This window comes from Pagrus major, chromosome 9 (assembly GCF_040436345.1).
Source record: "Pagrus major chromosome 9, Pma_NU_1.0".
NCBI lineage: Eukaryota > Metazoa > Chordata > Actinopteri > Spariformes > Sparidae > Pagrus > Pagrus major.
In genome coordinates, this window is record NC_133223.1 from 18,985,549 (window position 1) to 19,005,673 (window position 20,125).

The window sequence follows — 20,125 nt, forward strand, 5'->3', positions numbered from 1 at the left end:
TGCACCCTTCTAGTTTGTATTTATGTATTAAAGCTGCCCTCTGCTGTTCGCATTCCCAATGACAGGAGATGGAACAAACGCAAGTTTCACCTTAAAAATCCCAACTACGGCGCCCAGAGTCTGGAAATCAGTAGCATGCTTTGCTTCTTTCACCACACTCCTGTGTTACATGTTAAACTTCCCTCTCTCTGACTGATGATTACATGGGTATTTATAGAGCAATAAAAAAAGGGGACACATGTGAAAGGTTATTATCGCTGCCTTCTCTTACACATAAGTGACACCAGGGATGTGGATGTAAGTGATAATGGTGGTGGGCGGGGGGCATGGAGTTGAAGCTGTTGTAGCATATGTGGCTGATTAGGTACCTGTGGATAAAGCTCTTAGTTTGTCATGTAGTTCAGGCTCAGCAGATCCTTGCTTCATATCTGACGCAGACAGATGTTCACAGAGAAGGGGAGAAGTTTTTATTTTTAATTGTCTTTGATTCTGTCGTTTCTCTTTAATATTCTGTTAATTAATGTTGATTACTGACAAGCACACCAGAGAACACATATTTAAAGGGGTGCTGTGTAGTTTTGGAGAAGAAATTCAAACTCAGAATTTTAATCTTTACAGTATCAATAAGGTTAGAAAACAAACTCAGAAATATTTATGTTTTCCATAACTGAATAAACAAGCTGTTCTCAGAGGAAAATAAGGTCCCCAGAACACTGTTTGAAAAGTGGCAGGGTCCGCCACATAAAAACAAAGTAAAACAGTATGAAACTGTGTTGTCCTTTAAGGTCAGTTTGGTATTCTGTTTATTCAGTCATGTAAACGGAGAGTTTGTTTATTTTGTTTGTTCAGGCAAAATCAGCCAATGAAGTCTTTCACTTCTGGTTAAAATGTCTTCCCCAGAACTACATCGTGCACCTTTAACAACCTCATTCACATGTTTGATTCCCTCCTTTTTTACCAAATTGTCTTTGACCTCACTGTATGAAATGATGATTTTTTTTTTCCCAGCCTGACAATTAGATTATTGCTGTGATTTTCCAGAAATGTGCAGGCTGAATGATAATAAGTTTCTGAAATGCAAGTGGCCCATATGCTAACTAGGGCAACATATTTCCCCTTCACATTAACATATCATCTGAATTCATTTACCTGACACAATTGCAGAGATCAACACAGTTGATGTGTCAGCTACATGTATGTGTTGGCTTGTAAAATCGCCTGCACTCAAAGTCAAGTGGATGTTAATGCCCCACAGACCCGTCTGTCTGATTTCCCTCATAAAGCACGGGCGCATTTGTGCACTAGCTCTCCTTACATCTTTTAAGAGAAAATTGTGGAGTTTAACCTCCCAATATTATCTCTCCTTTTCTTCTTTGTGCAGGGAACAGGCGTACATCCACAAGGAATTTGGCACAGTCCACACAGTCAAGACGCTGATAATCCCAAGTCTTTGACTGCTGATAAGACGGCCAATTTAACATAATTATAAACCAGTAGTTTGAATAGTAACGATTCATTAATTCAGTACATAGAGGGAGATGATAATTCAAATCTAGCATTTACTCACAATTATCACACATGATAATGATTTCATTAAATCCTGCTCAGTTTTTTGGCATTATAAACATAATTGTTACACACTAAAAAAAAAACAGTTTAACATAATAAAATCGTCGAGTGTAAATTAAAGGATGTGTGCTGCATTAGAGAGGTGAGGCTGACAAATCCCTCTCTCAAAACAAATGCTGTTGACCAACACTATTATTACCTCCACACTTAATTACTTTTTGCTTTTTTGGTTTAATTGCTTCAATAAAAATAATCTATAACGCTTTTTTAATTACACTTTCCGAGTGACCTATGTAAAGAGAATTTTTATTATGTGCGCACAGTAATTACCCTGTCACAGTCCAGTTAGGGGCTATTGTCTGGCTATCCTTTGCTTAGCAGTAACCGGCATGACCAGCATGCCTAACTACCTATTTACTGAGCTCATAACTTTTTCAACAGCACAACATGAGCACATTTGGTCCTGTGTTTTATTTTTTTTTGTGCCAGATATTTTGTGGAGGAAGAAGAAAGTCAAACACAGCAGCCACGGCAAACACATTTAAACACTATTTGTTTTACAACGTAAGCACCAGATTGCTATTATTAGACAACACAACAAATAATAAGTAAATGCTACCATTAACTGTGGTCCGCACACATGGATAAGTTTTGTGTGGGGAATTTATGAGCTATGAATTCAGAAGGTGTGGGTGGTGAGTGAGTGGGTGGGGGGAGGGGCGGGCGGGCGGGTGAGTAAATGATGAAATCACTTTAATTAAATGGCTGAGGATATTGTGCAATCTGTACGTTGCTAATGAGTCGCTAATACAAACACAATAATTGTGATATTTTTTGTCAATCTTCGGGAATGGCATGCTTACCTAAGTGTTATTGTGGCTCATAATTGCTTTTAGTTCCATTTGGTCGATCATGCAGTTAAAAAGCAGCACAGAAGCTGTAACAGACTTTCAACATCTTTTGACGACTGTATTGTCGGGGCACTGCTCCACTGTCTTCCTCTCCATGGTTGTGATTTTAAAAAATCCCTTCCTGCAGTGAAACGCTGGCAAATGTTGTGACTACTTCATGAGAATTTATTGGAAACATCATTTTATATAGCTGTTAAATAAAGAAAATAATGAGATTAAATATATCAAGATTGATAAAAGACCACAACACACACGAACTGAGAGAAAACAAGCAACACAAATCAAAGTAATTGTGTGTTCATTATTGCAGTTACACACATTCATTTGCCTCCCCTCCCCCCCTTTGGATGACTAGAGGCTGACCCTTCCTTTGTATGGGTGGCCTTGTCAGTCCTCATCCAGTTCCCAGCAGCCATGGCCTCCCCAGTACCTCACGCTCTCAGCTGACAGCAGCTCCTCTTGGAATATTCCTGCAAGACACAACAAAAAGAAATTAAATTACATTATATCAAGAAAATATGTGCTGCTTTTTATGGCTACTTTAATAACACAATCCAAGTACAGTATCACGGTTATGTTACCTGCAGCAGGTATATTTATATATTACCAGTCGGAGTGTACACAGTTTTGAGATGGTCCCACAGTTTGTATATTTTGGTATCTGGTTGGATAAAAAGCTTAGGTTTGAATTTTACATTGACACAATTGTCGGCAAACTACGGCAAAAAAATGTAATGTTTTTACAGAAACAGAGCGAATTTTCTTTGTTCAGTAGTTTGTATTTATTTAAAAAGCAAATTATGGGAATGTGCCATCATACATCACTTCCCAATAAACTGGTCAAATCCTCATTATTTGACCTGTTCAAGTGTAATACACAAAATTTGGGAATACTGGTTTTTTTCAGTTTTTGTGCTGGTCATACTTGGACCATTTCACAGCACAGATTAAAACTTAAAACAAATGTACCTGTAGGTCGATTTGAAACCATGATATCAAGCAACTCTGCTCTTAAACAACACTGTTTTTACTGTTTATTGTTTATTTGTTTTCTTGATATTCTTGTTTGTGTGTATTTGTTTTGTTTTAAGTGTACTCTCGACATCGGTGAAAAAGACGGCGTGCCCCTTATTGATTCTTTGTGATTTAAATGAAGGTTGAATATACAGTGTTTAATGAATGAATACTTATGCAAACACCATCAACCAGACAACTTGTACTGTTGAAAAAAAGAACATCCAAAATACTATCATATACCAAATACTGTATAAATAGTGGTCAATTTATCAGGTAAAATATAAATTCAGTGTGCACAAACATTTCAGTGATCCTTATGACACAACGGTTTAGGTAATAATAATAAGATGAGATAATAACAGATTACTCATGTGCCAAAATATATCTATGCCAAAACAATTCAAACAAATGTTTCTGTACAAAAACAGCTTTTATTATATTATTAAATTTACTTGTAACTTTTTTACCTTTAAGTCACATTACGTGTAATGTAGTCACCTACTGAATACAAATTACATTGCAATTTTGCAACAACACTTGTCTAAGAAACTCTGGTTATCATGTGAGAAAAGTTCCCTAATTTTAAAATGACCATATTTTAAAGACCTACTCACACATGTGGTCAAGTGATTCTTGACAATGTAATTATGATCTAATCAAACATGTTTCAAATGTAATCTGGGTTGGTAATAGTTACCTTTTTTTTGTAATCTGGATACATAAACCCTGGTCCAGATATATACATTCTGCTGAGGTCTGTATTTAAGATTAAGTTAGAACGCCAGGAAACTTGTGAGACAAACACTCAATGAAATTCATAACACATTTAAGCCTCGAATGTTATGGATCATTTGAGCAGTTCAGAATATGACCCTGCTCTAACGCTGCTGACCGTGTTAGTAGCAGAGAAATTCACAATTTCCAGCTGTACCATAAGTACAGCCTCAGAAACGTAAAGCCTCAAAGCAGATATATATCGTCCTCAGAATCTCTGAGCGAGGGCTGAGTGGGGAGCAGTGGGACAGCCTTGGGACTGGGGGCCCTCTTCATGCTGGCTTGCCAGAGAGCCGCCCAAAGCATGGACAATTAGAGGGGTCCCTGGTGCCTCTTTGCTCTCTGTGCGCCTGGTGGGCTGCTCTGTAAGGCACCGGGGGGCTTGAGGAACTGACTGGGCTGGCTTGGCTGGCTGGGCCAGAGGCATAGAGCTGGGGGAGGCCTGATCTCAATAATCCCTTTGCCCCAAGAGGCTGTCACACCACTCACACTGCTGGAAGCTAGAATGGAAATGGACCGAGGGCTTTCTGAAGCTTTTACCTGCTAGAAGAGCTCATCATTGAGAGACTCAGACGCACTGGGAACTCACTGAGGTTCAAACACCGAGACAAGCTCTATTTTATAAAATTGAACCTGTGCCTTTGATTTGACATGCAGCAGTGTTTTTTTGCATTACGGCGCTCACATTAAATTTCATATGCAAATCTGTAAACAGACTGTCTGCTAAGTGGTTTTGAACACATCTTCATTTGCGCTGCCACAGGAACAAAAAGGCATCATCAGACGTGTTTAACACCCCATATATCTTCACCTCTCGTGAGATCTGAGACTCCTTTACTTAAAAGATGGAGAGGAAAAGAGCAATAACCCTGTCGCAATTCTCCACAGCCATCCTCTGCTTTCATTAATGTACAATTTCTTCTTGAAATTCCCCAGACCGCGCCATAATCTATTGGCCTGGTGGAGGATATATGATGTAGAATCACCTTGTTGTACAACTTAAAGTGAGCTGTCCCATATGAATATGGCCGCAGTCAAAACCATTGCCCTAATTAGACCGACATGCCTCCGAATGTGAGGGGAAACTTAGTGCAAATGGATAAAGGTCTTTCAGCACTCTGCCACTGGCTGTCTCAGTCCCTTAATGTATTACCACCTGCACCCGCAATCAGCACAGGAACATTTAAATGACTGCGATTCAGAGGAGACCAAGCTCCAAACTGGTGGGAAACACATGAGAGGTGATTTAAGATATTGGCTGTAATGAAGCTGACCGTTGGCAGGTCTGCTCTGAATGTGATGGGGGAAATTAGGGGCGGGAACAGGTCACAGACGTACATATACCGGGGGCACGGCAGCAAATGAAATGCAGAGCAGAAGTCTACGGTCCAATGTGCTGTTTACTCCATGTCAGGTAAACATCAAGCTAGGTGAGCTCTGGGTGTCTGTAAAGATGATATAATCAATGTTTTGTGTTTGTTTTTCAGCAGCTAGAGTATATTGTGGTGTTCCCTTCTTATCACCTCTGACTGCTCTCTTCCCCAGCATCAGCCCTCCCTTTTATAGACTCCAACACAAACACAGAAACAAACAGCCTCCCTTGAGGTTGAAAAATAACACATTTTTCTTTATAGTTCTTTTCAGGTGAGCTCCTAAACAATGATTACACAAAACAATCACGCAATGAAATAATCAAAAGTGTCTGACTACATTAGTTTGTGGTGTGTAAAAGGTGGAAAGACAACAAGTAATGGAAAAAGGACAGCCTACGGAGGTGGAACATGAGGGGTTGGAAGACAGGCAACATCTGGGTACGGCTTCTCAGACTGATGGCTGCTAACTGATCCTTGTGATTGTGATTGACAGGCACTGACCACCACTCTACTGGCCCCGGTTTCTCCACACTGCTGAGCACAGCAGGTAGTGTGAAGGCTCGCTGAGATTCCCAATAAAATGGACATTACAGGGAAAAACAACAGCCGGCCTCTCAGAGGTGAATGTTGGGCACGTAGCACTCCTCCATCACACAATGTACCAGGGTTCACTGACTCTGCACTGTTTTCGGGATTGCAGAATATAGAGCCACACTCAGGCAAACATCTTATTGAAAAAGCTATAAAATGACCAGTGGTCCTCTCGAGATATGCTCTTTGGTCGAGCAGCAGCTCAGCCGAACAGAAGAGTGAGAATCAGAAACCGCAGTAGTGTTGTGCTGTGATGTTAAATGGAAATTTACATGGAATTAGGCTAAATAAAGCAGACCTCCTTCATTTTTTTTTGACAGGTGCAGCTGTTAAAAGCACGCTTTAAATAAGTGTTTAGTGTTTGTCCTTGAAAATCGTCGAGCGCTATTCATGCAAAAATGAAAGTATATGTATAATGTAGGTTACATAAGTGTCGTCTTTATCCGGTAAATATTCCCACGAGCGATGAAAATAAAGGCTCAAATCCATTTACATCCCTAATTTTCACATCCATTAAAGAGATGAATGCTTTGATACCATTGCAGTGTTTATCTGCGCTCTCTGGGGATTCATTAAAGTGAACACTCCTTTCAAAATATAATCTATTGCTTAATTAAACTTCCCAAATATGAAATTTGAACCCACATATCTGGAGAGAAGTTGCCGCTTTGTTGTTCCCTCATTTGCACAATGTTTTTAATGAACAAGTTGCTAAGATATATTGCCATTTGCATGTAAATAAAGCTTTTCCTCAAGCACTTAACAGCTTTGATTTGGATAATATGTGATTCTTTTTTCTTTTTTTCTTTTTTTGTGCTGGACCAACCTCCCAAGAATAAGGATTCGAGCCCACTGACTGCTTAGTAAATTTCACAGCTTCTAGCTCTGAAGCACATCATTACAACGTGTGAAATTTTAATCAGAGATGTTGTGAAGAAACAGCGATCAGCCAACGAACATAATTAATGTCCTCTGTCATAGAGATTATGATGGCAAATTTGAATGTGCAAGTGTTTTAAAGAGCAAGGGGAAATGCATTAACTAAATTACATAGCATGGCGTGAATGAGCCATCATGCTTTTCTGTCAGTTTATGTATGCACAGATATCCTTTATTATATAGGATGCCATTACTTCCCTTTTAATTGAACAGCGTTTTGTTTGGCACAGGCCTACTGAACTTTGCGTCAGCCATGCATAAATTTTATGCATGGCTTCCTCATATGTGTCACAATCAAAGCAGATTTACTAAGAGCAGAAAGCAACACATGACTGTGTATATTCGACTCACAGTAAACCCAAACAAGATCAAATGAAAAGAAAAAAAAACATTTCACACACTTACAATTAATTTTAAATACGCTTACAATAAAATCATAATGATAATTGATCCCCAAATGTGTTTATAAAATTGATTGCCAAATCAAGCCACAGCTTTATTGTAAGAGTTGCCGTTGCTGGGACAATTTGTTTTATAATGCTCACTTGCTCATTAAAATGCAAATTGTGCATATGCTTTCATTTTCCAGTACAATAATCCAGACTCAGACTGTTTATCCAATCATCAACTCCACCATAAAGACAAGCCAGGGTTTACAGGGTGCTGCTGCTGCTAAGACCAGGCATATGCACGGACACATGCACTCACTTGCCCTTGCGCGCGCACACACACATACACACACATACACACACACACACATGCACAAACTCCCAGTCAATATCACCACGCCACACACTCACATACATAGATTAATATAGTTTGAAGATCGGGGCCCAAAAGTACTCAAAGTACTTCAAAACTATACTTGACTGAAGCGCAATTCAGGACTCATTGTCAAGGACCAAGTTTAATGCAAATCAAAGAATATTTCTGTAAAATAGGATTTTCTAAAATTTATTTTAAATAGAGGTTATACATTTGAAGAGTCCTGGCTCACCAGCGCTGGAATTACAGGGAACAAGCAGAAAGCTGGTCCAGTCGTAATCACATGCAGAGAGATAATGCCGCTAAGTTATCCCAGTGGTCACATTGTGGGTGTCGTTAATGTGTCACTAATGTGTGTGTGAGACAGAGAGAGAGAGAGAGAGAGAGGAGGAGAGAGAGAGAGAGAGAGAGAGAGAGAGAGAGAGAGAGAGATGCTGCAAGGGAAGACTGTACACCTGGCACGGTGCCCAACAGTTGCCAGGGCCGTCCTCTCATTTCTGTCACCAGAGTTTGTTTCACAAGCCTCCTAATCAATTGGAATGCAGCCCCTGAAATAGAACTTGGCACCGGGCTCAACTCCTCTATTGTGCCTGCTGGTCAATGCTCAGAGAATACCACCCGTCACTCATGTCACTTCTTTCCAACTCCAGCGTTTAACATGGTTAGCAGGGAGGACATTAAACACATTTTACATTACTGGCCTGCCAGCTTGTAAGAAGAGAATTTCCTTACTGTACAATGATTTACTCTGGAGTTGTTGCGTTCAGCGGGTGCTCTGCCAGGTGTGTGTTCACTTGACAAGCAGTGTTAATGAAATCAGAGCTGATGGCAGAGGAGAATAAAGAGGACCAGTTAGTGGTTGGTTAGCGAAATATTCTCTGCGAGGACAACCGGAGGAACTGCATTCATTCTAATTTCCTTGAGTGGGATCAGCACCCAAGTACACTGTCATTAGTCTGTTTGATACACTGTCAGGCGCTGGGATGTAAATAGCTGATTTCTCTCACAATGGTGGATAAACAACCCCCAGCAGGAAACCTGAAGACTGATAGGCCATTGCCTGCGTGACATGCCATTGCATCAGCCCCTGCATGTTGCCATGTGTTCCCCAACTAATCAAGGGCAGCCCGCTTCGTCTTACCGTCTCCATCTTAGCCTGCCAACAGATTCATCACCGGCTGGGTTAAACAGGAATAAAAACACATTAGTGTCATGTTAGACTGATAGAGAGAAGTGCCTGGATTGGTGCTTCACAATGGTAAAAGTCTGACTGCGTATTGATTTGTGCTACATAAATCTTGTTTTCTGTCTGCGCTAGTGAATCAGTCGTGACCCCCGGGGTTAACAAACATTGTCGAGGCTTTCAGCTGGCGTGTGAGCCAACAACGCCCATGCATCGCAATAGCCATGCCCCATCTTGTCATTTCTCAGCCTGCCTGGCTTTACTAATTGCTGGCAATCAACAGACAATATGATGGGGCTGAAAGAGGTGGTGGGTTTCTTGTGGTTTTTGGCTCTAACAAGGAGGTTTGAGGCTCCTGCAGCCAAAAACTATCAACAATGGATGTGAATTGGTCAGCAGGAGTCTGTGAGTTACAACCTGGATTAATTGGCATAAGGGGATCCAGCATGGCTAGCGCCAGATCACATTAAGCTGATGAGATTTGACTCAGTAAACTTTCACAAAGGCAAATCCCTCGTTACAGTGGCTGAATGACACTATAGCATGAAAACTTATCTGCTTATCTGTAAATCCACCTTTGAAAAGACATTCAAATACAGTATTATGTCCGTCTTGTCTTCTACAAAAGGCCACTATTAGCTCTTGCTACAAGCTACACAATATGTAGGTTGAGCAACATAACGACTACAATATTTTGCAGGTCTCCCGTGGCCACTCTTGGTTTGATAAGTCACTGAGACATCCTGTGTTAAATTGTTTAATCTTTCAGTAGTATATGAAATCCATTTGTTTGTGGGCTTGGAAGATTACCATTGAGAACGTAATTACATTATTACAGGTGCTATCATCATCATTTATCTTTCTGACATTTAAAGACTCACTAAATGCCAAACTGTTCCTCGGAGACGGGAGCTTGATCCTGTGTGATGTTCAAACACTTTTAATTACAGGATCTTCAAATTCTAATAGTGTCCATCTACAAACTCGAGGCGTAACAGAGGCTTATGAAAAAAGCATGTGAATAACCTTGGGGATTGTCTTGACTAAGGAGTTCATATGGTGCCATATATAAAAAAAAAAAATGCTTTGTTTCCTTTTTATTTCACCTGAATGAGTGTATCAAGTTACTTCCATGATACTGGGCACACATGGGTCCTGTTGCAAGTGCTTTAGAAGCCATAAATGTTCATGAGTACAACTGGCGAACATTAATCAGTGCTCCTGCTGAGAGGGAGGTCTGTGTGTGTGTGTTTGCGTGTGTGTAGGGAGGGGAGAATGGAGTAAGTTAAAGAGAGGGAGGATAACAGAATTAAACAGCGAGATATAGGAGAGGGGGATGGCGTGTCTCTGGAGGCCTCCACACCAGTGCTCACCCTGCTGCCAGGCACGCTACACACACCAGAGACCTTATTTACCCAGCAGCCCCGAAGAGGCCTGGGCCCCAGATCTTATTTACTCAGAGCCTAGGCAACCATCAGGTGCTGAGGGGATCTGGCCAGCAGCAAAAGCAAATACCCCAGATCAAAACCAACCATGGAGGAAGAAAGGGGCACTCAGCCAAAGTCCTGGTCAAGCGCTAATGTTTACTCTTTGGTTTGAAGGGCTATGGATGGACTCCATTTGAAGAACTCCAAATTGACACCCCCATCCTACACCCCCTATAAGAAAAGAAAGAAAAAATCTGATGGCTACCACTGTCTCATATCCATATGTCTAGAGTACCTGCGGTAATGTGGACTTCTCTCGTCTTTTAAACCAGCACTGCCACCGGTCTTCAGGATCAGACATGGTGTCGGGGGAAAGAGAGATGAAGACGGAAAAAAAAGCCCAGCTAATGACTAGCTCTTATGCATCAGTGCACTTACTAATGAGCTTCCAGGGAGAGGCTGGCAGAGCCAGAGCGAAGGCTGAGCCGGGATGTGAGAGGCCTGGGCCATCACTTCCCCGCTGTGATCCCTGCCTTCCCACTCACAAGGAGCCCCGGCTCCCAGCCACTAATGAGTGTTAGAGGGAGAGTCCAAGCTCGCGTCCACCTGCCAGCCTTCAGAGCCCAGCCTGCTGCAAGACAGTAGGGGTCAGACGCATTCCTGAGCTCTTAATAATTTACATCATATTGATTTCCTCACTGTTAGACACTCTCACCTGCATGGGCTCTCACTACCACTTTCTCTCTCTGCCTGTCTCTCCCTGAAATAAGCACATTCCACCGGAGAGAGGAGTTAGAATGATACAAAAGCATGTAACTTTGCCCTCGCTCCAAACCTGTTAAATACAACATTCAATTTAATAGACTGTGGACAATGTCTGTGTCAGTGGGGACAGTTGGCTCTCCGTGTATGTCAACTACTGAAGAAAATGGAAGACTCACATTGTGCTCAAAGTTATCAAGCAGGCCTGCTGCACTTAAACCACTTTCCACAGTCGAAATACATCTTTAACTTTCTTTGACGTGCTGGAAAAAAAAAACCCACAAATGACACCAATTATCCCTCATTTGCATGCTGCACCTTACCGTGTTAGGGACAGACTTCTGCACAAAGAAGTTATCAAACCTAAAAAAATAGAGGAGCCGAATCAAAAGGTACAAAAATGCAAGAATGAAAATAAATTATGCAGTTTGCATTCTGCTTAACCTCTAATCAGACTCGGAGAAGAGGACATTAGTATTCTCCCTTTGTCAATATGATGATCTGTATACTCAATCCTTTAAATATTCATCAGCTGAGAACATAGAGTTCTTCTTACTCTGATTCATAATTCAAATGATATGAATGTTACATAGGTATGGCACCATTTCCCCCCTCGCAAGAACAACTTTCTATCATCAGTGCCACACTTAAGAATGACTTTTAACACCATCCACCTTTCTTCATTGGAGAGGCAACTTCAAAGTATACTTACTCTGCTCGCTAACACGGCTTTCTCGCTAAGAATCAACCCAGCTAGGAAGGATTTACATGACATTGACACAGATATTCACCAGTTTTTATCTATCTATCTATCTATCTATCTATCTATCTATCTATCTATCTATCTATCTATCTATCTATCTATCTATCTGTATATTTATATATCTATTGCTGTCTCTGTCCGTCTGCACATCTTTGGTCAGGTTATGTCTCTGGGTGTCTCTGTACTTCTCACCCTGCCTCTGGCAAGCCTAGACAAGCTTATAACCCTCCTCTGTTAATTCCCAGTGTGCTAATCCAACACGCACAAACCGTGCCACAGGTTTGGTCCTTCCAGTCAGGTCACAAGTTTGAGCACCAGTCTTAAGCAACAGTATAATAACCTCAAGCTTGAAATGACGGGCAAGTTACAGTAGAGTACTGAAGTATTGAAAACATTGCTCAAACGCCATGAAGTGTTGTCCATGTTGGTGTAGGTTATCATGTGATCTCACATTTGAAATATATTGTTTAATTTTAGGTTTAAGAATTTTCCAATTCATATTGACCTTCAATTCATGGAGACTGTCACAGAGTTATACCATTTTTACGAGAATAAAACAAATTAAACTGGTTGACCAGATGTAGTCCCTGACTTCTCAGTTATATCTTGGTCAACACTGCCCTCTTCTGTTTAAGATGTGAGTCCAATATTTCGATGACGGTGAATCACTCGCTCTCCTCCTACAGAATTATTGCAGAAATGTGCTGAACAAGTTTCTGTAGTTGGCCATAACAATACAAATTCAAGGACGTCACTTAATGGAGCACAGATCTCCCGGAGGCAGTGTATCAATGCAAGAACACATTTATTTCACATAGTCTAGACCAGGGCTGAACAAAGTGGGTGCTAAAGAATAAAAAATATATCATTGTTTATTTGGTTTTATTTTTTGAGGCAAAAATGTCTTTTAAAATTGTATGATTCCTAATTATTGTGTATTATTTTCCAGGAAGGAAAAAGGAACTTAAACAGATTATCCTGGCATTTTTTTTCACAAAAACAGGAGAGAAAACAATTTAAATGAGACTTTATGTACTCAATGTGTAAGAAAACATAAACGAGAATAATTGTTTTAAGACCATGAATATGTTTAAAGGAGAATTTATTCCATTTTTTTAATGAACGACATCAAATTTAGTAATACTATACATTTTCTTTCAAAAACACGCACAAAAACACTAAATATCCATTTTTATGACAGTGAATGTGAACTGTCCATAAAACATGACCCTACATTTTTATGAGGCTTTAAATTACTAGCCAGTTGCATAAAATTGGAAATTATGTGTTTGACCAATATTTCTAGTGTTTCATTTGGAAGGGAATGAGGTTTACAACACAAAAAAATCCACAACTGCATACGTACAAAACACACCACATGGCAACTTTACATTTTTTGCCCAATTATTAGAAATGCTATGGACAATATAGGCCTAATGCTATGCAAAGGTAAAAATGAACAATAACACCAACATAAACCATATAAAATCATATTTTATAAAAATCCACCTCTGCTACACCGTGGTTCTATGAAAAATCAAGTTTTGAGTCAGATCCAATTAATTCAAATATACTTTTAGATTATATTTTTAAAACCAAATCAGAAGAAATTGATTACAAGATGAGTTGATTGATCTTTTTACATTGGTGTTAAACTGGACTAATTATGAATTCAAACTGTGGGGCTACCAAAAGGTAGGTTCAGGTCAGTAATTTTACTGTGAATTAAACATGAATAAAGGTTACACATTATAACCCTATTTCCATTAGCAGATGGAAGACTAGAGCTGGCCCTCCAGGCTTGGGTAGATAGGGTTATTATGTGTAACTTTATTTATGTGAGCATCAGCATAGGCTGAACCCTCAAAACGTGTGAGAGTTCAGCTCAAGGCACTGCAACTTAGGAAAACACTCGCAAATAGACTAAACTTAAGCACATTCAGGAAAATATCCTCACTAATTTTACAACACATGTCTCCTGACTACCTCATGCCACCCGACATTTACCTGTAGTGATCATTAAAGGGGCACTATGTAGTTTTGGAGAAGAATTTCAAACTTAGAATTTTAACATTTACAATATTAATGAGGTAATAACACAAACTCAGAAATATTATTTTTTTTACATAACTGAATAAACAAGCTGTTCTCAGAGGAAAATAAGGTCCCCAAACACTGTTTGAAGCTAGAAAGGTGGCAGGGTCTGCCAAATGTAAACAAAGTAAAACAGTATGAAACTGTGCTGTCCTTTAAGGTCAGTTTGTTCATTCAGTTTATTGGTCATGAAAAGAGTTTGTTCATTTAGTTTGATTAGGCATAAAAAAAAAAAAATCAGTCACTGAAGATTTCTCTGTTGATTACCATTTCTTCCTCAAACCTACATGGTGCACCTTTAAGAGTCATTGTTGTCGTCCATAAAGGGTTAATTGATCACGCAGTTGTAAGGTGCTGTACAATGCAGAATGGGCCAGCAGAGGGTGTTCAGAGCTTAGTTATGTCAGTGCTCATCTCTCCCATGGCATGATGACCCCTCTCAGCTCAAGGGACAGCGGAGTTCATGCACAACATTTTGTCAGAACTCCAAATTGTGATACTAACTGTGCTGCTCCTGTGCTCAGGTCCGATCACATATATCTCATATAAAATCACATATAAATACATGACCTCATCGCGATCCATCCTGCAGTCTCTCTGTCACTCGCTTCCAAAACAAAGATCTTTACAACAGTCATATCACTTTTGTCAAAAGGGGCCGCTATAATTAACAAAAACTAAAGGTTCCTCATAGTCACTTTAATGAAGTAATAATACAAACTCAGAAATATTTATTCTTTCCAGAACTGAATAAACCAGGTGTGCTTTAAACAAAGTAAAACAGTGTGAAATTGCGTTGTTCTTTAAGGTCAGTTTGTTTAATCAGTTTATTCAGTCATGAAAACAAAGACAGTTTGTTAATTTAGTTTGTTTAGGCATAAAAAAATCCATCAGTGAAGATCTTTCTCATCTGATTAAATTTTCTTCCCCAAAACTATGTAGTGCACCTTTAAACTTTGAAAAGGGAACATTTTTTTGGGCAGTGTACACTTGTAAATGTTTTCTGGAGTGTACTCTACTAAGTTTTATGAGAAGTTTGGAGCAGAATTGCAAGTTGGGATGATAGCAGCCCTGTTCACGGTCAAGAAGAGTGATAACAGAGCTGAAGTCAAACGAAGGTTTGGGGAAAAAATTTTAATTTTAATCTTTTTTCACAATTTTAAAATGCCCTAGAGGCTGTAGCCAGAATTTAAGTAGGCCATGGATTTTCTTATTTATTACAACAAAAAATATTTTTTTCTTTTTTCCACAAGCTCTTTATCAGCCATGGTGCCATTGAATGTAGAGCTTTTTGAATCTGAGGTTGTAACACTGATATACTTACTACAGATACATTTAGACAGAAAAATATCTAATGCATGCGATCAAACTGACACACCTTATGCCCCTGTTTGATTTTCATTGCTACTGTCAATATGCTGACCATGCAATGCACAAAAAACTTTAACAGATTTACATGACATTTTAAATTTCATATTTAGAGTCATACTACTGAGTTCAGTAATTATTCATACAGTAACTACAGAGATGTAGAAGAAGAAGAAGAAGAATTTTTACTTCTCACATACGGTAATTTAATGTAAAATGTAGTGACACTTTGCATTAACCCTCATCACAACTCACCCAACTGCATGGGTTAAGGACACTGACCAAAGAATTGACCTTAAAAACATGGTTTGACAGTGGGGGAAACCGGAGCACCTGGAGGAAACCCCCACAAGCACGGACATGCGAACTCCACACAGAAAGGCACAGGACGCTGTGAGGCAGCAGTGCTGACCTCTGTGCCACTGTGCTGCCCAAGACTGGAGCCTGACTGTGAGTATAATGGATACAAATTATCTACTTATTACAGAATGCAATCCAGTGTTGCACCAGCTAAGTGCCATATTGTTTGAGATGTATAAAGGCTTGGTGTTTCCTTATGTCATTGTTTACTAGAGCATGGTGTTTACTACACAGATGATGTGTAGTCATCCAGCTTTTGCATGGATCACATGCTTGTGTCATGTGTTGTGGGGGTTTCAGACCACGCCAGGATACAGATAAGAGACGTCACAATCTAAAACCTTACATGTAACTTGTTGTTGCAACCACATGATGTCAGCATACACCCATTTATTACTGTTTAATAAATAAACATTTCTCTGTGTTTGCAGGAATGTACACTATAGTATAGTGTAACTTGCTACCAACGCTACATTTAGTTTAATAGTATTTTCAATAGTAATATTTCTGTCACCACCACAAGGTATTAGAGATTCACTCCAGCACCTAGATCACTTTAAAGTTACATTTCATGTTTCAGTGAAATGTAGCTGGTAATATGAACAAAATAGGATATTTATCACAATAAATCTGTCAAATTTGAAAGAAACTGTCTTGTATTTGAGCGAACCCCAAGAAATGTACAGCTGCAGCAAAACTATTTGTGTAGCTGTTTGCTGTAGATATTTCCCATGCCCCCGAATGAAAATGGTACCAAAATAACCAGGACCCAGTAGGGATATCTGCAGATATAGACACTTACCCCTACCCATGTAAGACCAAGTTTTTCATTTCATTTCTGCCACTGAGATGCTACTGCACACATCTTGAAACACAATTTCTTGCAATACAGAGTGGACACGAAAATGAAATGCCATGTTTACAATTCACAAGCAGTGATTTCTACCTTTGTGAAGCTTATGATGTTCAGGTTTTCAATCAATCAATCGATCAATCAAACAAACAAACTTTATTATATGTATTATGTATAGCACTTTTCTGACAGCAAAGTAACAAAAAGTGCTTCACACAATGAGAACAATAACAACAATACCTCCCATCACATCCCCTCTCCCCCTACACACATACATACACAGCAAGCAATAACAACAGGAACTTGGGAACTGCGGGAGTGGAATCTTGGGTAAAATACATAAATAAAACTGAGTCATTAATAAAATACAGGGAGAAGTCACCGTCATTAATGAAGTACTTTTAATACTACTGATCATCTCGTAACAATGCAGTGTTCTGCTGGGAAACCTTTGGTCCTGGCATTCATGTGAATCCCACTTTGAGACACGCCACCTACCAAAACACATTTGCAAACCAACTATACACCCTCATAGCCACGGCACTGCCTGATGGCATCCACAAAAGCCCCACAGTGGATCTGACTTGGCTCTAACCTGTCGTGGCATGGACAGAGGACCTCTGGGGTGTCTTGTGGTGCTTGGCACCAGGGCATTGATGGTGAATCCTTTGAATTTTGTATTTGGCAAGAAGGGGCCTCTATGGATAGGACTTGTTCTGATAGGACCCCCATATGCTTGACTGGATTTGGATCTGGGGAATTTGAAGGCCAGGTCGAGGGTTAAGCTCTTTGTCATGTCCTTCTGGCCATTCCTGTGTAGTTTCTGTAGTGTGGCAGTGCGCATTGTCCTGCTGGGAGAGGCCATTGCCATTGGGGAGTGCTGTTGCCGTTAGGGGGTGTACTTGGTCTCCAACGGTGTTATGGGTGGCTGCCGCATTTTGAAGTAGCATCGACATTGATAACATACAATTTATGGAATAGAAATAGTGAAGGCTGGGAGTGACATGGTCCTTTCTTGACATTTATACTCAGTTCACCCCTCAGTGTTTCCTCATCTTTCCTTGAACATCAAAATGTACTGATAATTGCATCTACATCACTGATAACACAGTGGATGACCGTGAAGATCAGAGGGAAGTACACTATAGCACAAGGGAATATTTATTAAAAAATGCTTAGACAGGCTATATTGCTATATTTCTCCTTTGAGGAAAAAGCTAATAAGAAAGACTCAAAGGCTCATGCCCCCTTTTCAGTCATTTTTTCCAGTGATTCATGACAATTGCATGAAAAACAAACATTTGCTAGTGTGGTGGCTGCACATGAGGAAATACAGATGTAGCTGTCTGTCCTAATGAATTTCATGGACTATGGACCTCAACTTCAGAAATATAATTTTTATATTAATTTTTTTTCGTACTTCTGGCTTAAATTTGAGAAGAAAATCTCTCCGATGGTTGAGGCAAGGCGTGTAGGCTGTTTGTTAGATGCATGACGACATCTGTGTTGGTTAGTTTGGATGTGGAGAAGGGCTTTTTTTTATTGGCTGGCCTCCAGAGAGAACAGAGCTGTGGTGTCAGACTACTCATATCGAGAGTCCCTAATGTGCTCTTTGCCAAGAGCAGGAAGAGATGGGGCAGTTCTCTGCCTACAGTCTAAACATTATACATACCCTCAAACCACTGTTATCAAGTACACAGTGACATGAAGGGTGACATTTTGATAAACTGAACGGATCTAATGCTCTGTCAATCATGTTTATACATTTTTTGGGTGAGCCAGCTCAACTTATAGCTCAACTTATTGCTTATAATATAAGTCAGAGCCTAGTGTAATTTATATTATACAGTTCTCTTAATTCACATGCAGGGTTCAGTTATGATGAAAACATTCATTAGAACAATACCACCGTAAAACAATTGTATGACAAGTAGACTACATTGCCAGGGGGAGAAGGGCAGAGGCACATCTACTGGGGCACACCAGTTTCCATGGTAACCTCTGATCACAGAGGGGATAACTGAAATGAGGTAATCATTCCCCGCCAGCACTCTGATAACAGTGGTAATGAACAGCTCCTTCTAAAACTTGCCAAGAGGATGTCAACAGCTGTAGATTTTCCACATCTTGATGACATTTGTTTTAGGAGGATGGCCTCGACCCATGGGGCTTAACCAGGCACAGCCCAAAAGAACTACATGAAGTTGCCCCTGTGGGTCCACCACCTGCAGGGACAGGCATTAGGTTCGGATGCATTGCAAGCCGGGTGGTAAGCAAAGGTGGGGACATAAGTGGACTGGTTCTAGGGACATGGAACGTCACCTGTCTGGCGGGGAAGAAACCATATCTGGTGTGAAGGTGGGGCAGTATTAAGTACATATAGTTGGGCTCACCTCTGGTACTGGGTTTGGACCCACACTCCTGGAGATGGGCTCTCCATTTACAGAGTTGCCCTGGGTGGGAGGCGCAGGGGGTGGGTGTGAGGATACTCACAATAACCTGGCTCAGTCCCACTGTATTGAAGTTTTCCCACGGAAATGAGGAAGTCACCTCAATGCGAGTGCAAGTTGCTGAGAATAAGGCTCTTACTATGTGTACTGTATTTTTTGTTTATGACAAAATAGCACTGAATAGCAGTGCAGTGGTGTCCTGGACAGAATACTGTCAAAAGACTCTATAGTTCTCCTTGGGACTTCAACATGTACATGGCCAATGATGGAGAAAACTGGAGGGGAGTGACTGGGAGGGAGTGATTGTTGTATTTGTGTCATAGTCATGGAAGGGGTATAACAAACACCATGTTCAGGCGTAAGGGGGTTCATAAGATTACTTGGCACACCTTAGAGATAGATAGATAGAGCCAGAGATAAATGATCGACTCAGTGGTCACTTTATTGGATCTGCGGTCGTATGTCTTGGATGCTTGCATAAAAAGAGGGGAGCAGAGTTTGACAGACCTGGTAAAACCAAACATGCAGTGAGGGTGAACTAGGAATATCCAGAGGTGGACCCTTTCTGCGAGGAAGAACTTGTGCTTGTCTATGTGCAAAGCCTCCATTGTGAAAGTGGCTGTTACCAGTAGGGGAGGCTGACAAGCTGAAAGATAGACATTTCAGGCTTGGTTGGCCCAGTGTTCCCCTGAAGCAGCAGACAGGTACCCGAAGGCTAGAAGGGCTGCAGCTTTGGTGGTCATCAAAGCAAAAACCAGGGTGTGGCAAAAGTTAAGCAAGGCCACAGAGAAGGACTTTCAGTTGGCCTAAAGGAAGTTCTGTCAAACCATTAGAAGAATCATCACCTGAAAGCAGGGCTTGGCTCGGGCTGTGTTATGTCGGAAAGGACGTTTGCTGACCTGGGAAGGGAGTCTGGTCGAGCTGTG